Genomic DNA, 5,486 nt, shown 5'->3' on the forward strand with positions numbered 1-5,486 from the left:
CGCCTGATCACAAGGAAATGTAGAGAGAATGACTAAAGAGTTTACAAAGTCTCTATTTTTTCACTTAGAAGACGCATGGGAGAAGAAATGCACCATCGACATCCATTTGATGGAGACAAGTCCATTTTATAGGAGGAGAAACAGACCCCAGTTCTGCTGGTGAGCTCAGGTCACCATGGAGGGCTGGGGGTCTAGGTTTGCCACCTTGCTCGGCTTCATTATTTTCACAATTGCAATGAAAATTGGTTAGTTTTAAATCACTATGGTACTGTCAGAAAACAGATTGCTCAACAAAGCCAATAGAAAAAAAATAAAAATAGCTCCTGTAGAGTTCATCTCACTCCAACCCATCCCTTATAGTGGGCTTATAGAAATTCGGCCTTGCTCACAACTGACAAAATACACTTCAGTTTCTGTAAAGGAAATCTTCCTGAACTGAGTTTTTAACTGGTTTTCTCAAATGACTGTGTTAGGGCTGGGGCCACAGCTCTGCAGTCTGTGGGAGTTTTGCTGTTGCTAACAATGTCTCCGAGGAAACAGCACTCAGCAGAGTTCTATCTCTGTTTCCTGGTAAGGTTTTTTGGCTTTCTATCCAGTTTCCTTTCCTGTTGGTCGAGATGACTTATCTGAAGTCTTTGGTTAGTTTTAAATCACTATGGTAAAACAAAGCCAATAAAAAAAAGATAAAAATAGCTCCTGTAGAGTTCGTCTCACTCAAACTCATCCCTAATAAGCCATTTGGTCATTGAAATGACACCTGCAACATTCTCCCTCAGGATTTTAGTTAGCAGTGTTGAACATTTGGGCCACTATATTTAGCATATTCCTGCTTTTGTTTATGCTTCTGAATTACACAGTAATCAGAATCTGCCAGTGTTACTGAGTCTACTGCAGGCTCTTTGCTGTTTCTTATCACTCTACAAGATGATTAAATATAATGAAGAACCACTGTTAACAAATTCCTATTTGGATTGATGGTAGGTACTTTGGAAAGCTAGTTATGATAATGTCTTTGTATGCCGTAAGACAAAAAATGTAGCACAGTACAATAAATCAGTCCTAGACTCATTATGAATTTTTTTTAATATATATCTCATTTTGAACAAAAGCATGCAAGTGGTCAAAGGTACTTCAGAAATAACTGACAGATTAAAACTTTTGTTCTTCTGTGACATCATTAAAAATTTCTTTCAAAATGAAAGCATAGAAATAAATGTTTGGAATCTATTAATTTTTACAATCCTTGTTTCCTCCTTGTAAGTCTTTAGAATGGAACAGGAACCATAAATGAATCCAAGCACATTTAGATCGATCTTGGTCAAATAGCCTAAACCACTGTTGATCCTACAATGAACAATGCAGTGAAAAGGATGATTATACAATCAGTATATGGGGATGGGTGGAATGAAGAGACAGCTGTTTCTAGTGAATCCTTCAAAGCGCTGCCTGAAAGAAAACATCCTTGGGTTTCATCATAGAGAAAAGCAAAGATTAATTGCAGTAACTTCTGGCATAAATACTAGGTCCTCAACACAGAAGGTCATCATTCTTCAAACTGGAAATATTTTATTATTTGTGGAATTATGATTAATAATTGCCAGAGAATTAGCTTTACTTCTTCTGGCTAAAAAAAAAAAAACAATGGCCTCTTGGATACTATCTTCTATTCTGAAAATCTGCAATAATATGAAGAAATTAGGGAAGAAATAGTTACAGCAACTAGAGATATATCCAAATACGCAAACTACTGCACTTAGACATCTTGCACGGGTTCTCCATTACCAGTTCTGCACTGTGGCACAAGTGATGGTTTTCTAAGGAGTCTTGTAATCTCAGACTCCTAGATGTAAAAGACAAAAAGGACAGGACTATACCTGGCCCTCCTAATATATTATTACCTGGCCTTTTGAGAGCATCACTTCAGTAAGAAAAAGACTAAGGTAACTGTTTATATCACTACAGCACAAAAAAATCATGCAAGACACTCCCACATCCCGTGCATTCTGTCATCAACAGTGCAACACTATACATGAAACAGCAGCCTGGGGGGTCCATTCCTCACCCTGCAGTACACAACTCTTGCAGTCTCACAGGTCCCATAAGTTAAAGGTCATATTCTCAGCCATGAGCTGGCTAAAAGGTTTGGAGAGACACAGAGGCACAAAGATATAGTCATAGTTTCACTACTATGGGGTCTTTTTACTCTCATCCTTGTCCCAATATAGTCTAGGGCAGTCTCATGCATATCCTCAATCACCCAGGCTGCTGATGGTCTCCATCTGTCACTTGGTCATTACCAATCTGATATTCCAATCAGTTGAAGCTAAGGATTGGTCCAGACCCTTAAAAGGCACAGCCAGATCACAGCTGAGAATTTGGCCTTTGATTTTCTCTTGCCAGCTGCACAGAAATGCTAACCATTTGCCTAACCACATAGGCCTGTGAAAAAAATTTCTAGATTTATTGTCAGCATATCTCCCACCTATTCTGGTGAAAAGAACATTTCTGACCAAGATCTGTATCAAGTTTAAACTATTCAATTCTTTAATAAAGTTGCCTGCTTGCATATTGCAATTTTAGCCGCTAAGAAAAGCATCTATCTCTGCCATATAGTTTAAGAGAAACAAAAAGATCATAATTTTTTTTTACTCGGGTTCCACCTAGAAACTTTCTTATGTCACAGCATTCCTCACAAAAGACTGTCTCTCATTCACTCGAAGATGTGCTATAGCCATGCTCATCAAAGAACAGAAACTGGGTTTTTTTGCTTAATTTTGAAGCCACTTTTAAAACTTTGTTGAAAATTTAATTTGACTCAAACATTATATAAAAGTGGGAGAAACATGTGTTCAAAGGAAATCAGAAGAGTGTGACTGAAAAATACAAGGGGAGAAAACACAAACTCTAAAGCATCCAATGAAAGAACTCAGAAAAAAATTCAAACATTGTGTGCCCGGTCCTCATCTGCCACAACGGATGTAATTTAGGAATAAACCCACTCAAGCTGATCAGCAATGTCAAGGCAGAATCACACACTTAAGATTACTTTACCAAACAATAAACTCCAATTTTGAGAATTACATGAGATTTCATATTTTTATCATGGTTCATCCATTCTTATTTTGGAGTGAGAATTTCCCAGGTTGCAATGCAAAATAATCTTAGTAAAAATATACGGAGCTCTACGACTCCTTTGCATAACTTTTCTGGAGTTGCACTCTCCCAGGCTGGACTTTCTTTTCTTTTTCCACTGTTCATTTTCTTCCCCCCATTCTGCCAATTCTAATCTAGCAGGGAAAGTCCTTTTCCAGCAAGCACCGTCGAAATATTCAGGACATGGACCTTGCACTCTGAGAATGCAGTGCTGTGTCCAGACATCAGTGCTGGGTGCCTCAAGGATCTCTAATGATCAGCATGTGCATTCCTAGCAGTCAAGACGTGTTCCACTGCACAGCTATGCACCTCTGCCTTTGATTTATTTCAGGTGCATGTTCCTCCCAAAGGCAAGTTCTGCATAGCCAGAGTAATCTGTCTGAAGAGAATGGTCGTTCACTGCTAGCTGAAGGGAGGAAGACAAATCTGTTACCCTCTACTCTGAGATGAATTAACTAATTATCCCCAGTAACTCCAGCCTTTACAATGGGAAAGTAGCACACAGCTTTTATAAATAAGAATTATTGACCTTTTTAAATAGTTTCAAAAGAAGAAACTCTGCATCAAATGTGAATATAATTTAGGAACTACTACATAGCAGCAAAACTACATTAGACTTTCTGATTTTTCCATGGTATCCTTGGATAGATACACCACCCAGTAGACCATGTTAAATGCTCCAAAGGTAACAGGAAATAAAATGCGTGCATATTTGTCTATCTTACTCGTGCCAGAATGGGAGGCAGAGGGAGCAGGTGGTGTGACAGTAGATGACTTTGCAGGTGCTCCTAACGTATTAGGTGTGGTGGTCTGAATCTGTTCCAGTCTAGATCCAAGCAAGTGCTGAATGGAGGGGGATCCAGCTGTGGCATGCTGGGATACAAATCCAGTTAAAATTGGGGTAGAAGGAGGAGCTGGAGGGGTAGCTCTTGCAGAAGATAATGTCTCTGATGCATTGATGCGTGTGAAAGGGTTGGGACTTGATGCAGAAAGGGAATGGGGTGTAATGTCAGAAGACCCCTGAGCTACAGAGGGAGGCTGGATGGAGCTGTGCCTGGTGTCAATTCGGCTTCCACCATCAGCTTCGGACTGTACTGTGGCATTTGTTCTTTTCCTCACGTTTGAATTGGCATCTGTACTCTGCAAAGTTACAAAAAAATAATAGTCATTCTTAAAATACACACTTAAGCAGAAGCAGTGGAAACTTTATAATCAAGCACTATCTCAGTAATACTCACAAATGCAACCAGCAGCTTGATCCTGAAGCACAAAGATACCGCATGCTCATGAAAATAGATTTAATAGCATATAAAGTGATAAACAAGAGTTCCTTTTACCTGTGGCTGGAATACACGGACACAAGTGAATGCATCTGATGATCACATTCCATGAGATGTGGTACCTATATAAACTTGATACCACGAGACTAAGGATTCCTGTGTTAGTCAGGGCTTTTTTTCAGGCTCATGCTAAAATCAAAAATCTCTGATATAATAAAAACATTCTAGATGTAACTTACCAGTCATGATGGTTTACTTCTGGTTTATGTTTCCAGAAAAGTAACTACCATGTATCAGGAACTCTAGTCTATCTTCTAGGGTAGTTGCTGTTAAAACGCAAGTATTTACCAAACCAAGTTACCACATTGCTGTTCTTTCAGAAAGAAAGGCAGTGCTTTTTCGCATCAACCACAGGCAATAAATTCTCCAGCTGCAATTGAACCAGTGAATAAACCAGTCTTTCAACAACTACTCCTTGCCATTAATTGAGAACACTGGTAAATTTTCCATCACTTGATGCCTTCAGGCAAGTCTGGATGTGTTTCTGAAGGATATACTTAAGCCAAACAGTACGTACTAGGCTGGATGAGAAACTGAAATACAGATAAGGAAGTACAGATGGAAAACCCAGCAGAATTTAATATTTTACTGACTGCTGGGATAGGGACTCAGGCTCTGTCTTTCCTCTCTTCATTTAAGAGGAACCCTAACATCTGCTGCACCTCCTTCTGGAAGGACAGACTTTTGAACCTCCAGCCCTGCACATAAAGTATAATATAAAACATTTTGTATTCTAGACTTGTGAATATATTTTGTGCAAAGACTCACTGCTTTCCAACAGACCAAGATTTAATGGCAGATAGGGTACATATACTCAACAGCAGCAATACAGGTCTAAATACAGGCAGGCCAAACAATCACTTGTTATATATCAAAAATTACATGTTTTGCACCTCTCTGATCACACTGTTCCCAAGCCCTGCCCTGCCACACACTTTTGGCTCCTCTCCCCTTCTCCCCTACCAGAGAACCCTGCCAAATCTCGCAGCACAA

The 5,486-nt window shown here is 39.3% G+C and overlaps 1 pseudogene; it reads right to left on the reverse strand.

Moving 5' to 3' along the window:
• Nucleotides 1–3,759: 3,759 nt before the first annotated feature.
• LOC104495951 lies at nt 3,760–4,293 on the reverse strand (annotated as a pseudogene).
• Nucleotides 4,294–5,486: the final 1,193 nt, after the last annotated feature.

This window comes from Buceros rhinoceros, unplaced genomic scaffold (genome assembly GCF_000710305.1).
Source record: "Buceros rhinoceros silvestris isolate BGI_N320 unplaced genomic scaffold, ASM71030v1 scaffold21436, whole genome shotgun sequence".
Classification (NCBI taxonomy): domain Eukaryota; kingdom Metazoa; phylum Chordata; class Aves; order Bucerotiformes; family Bucerotidae; genus Buceros; species Buceros rhinoceros.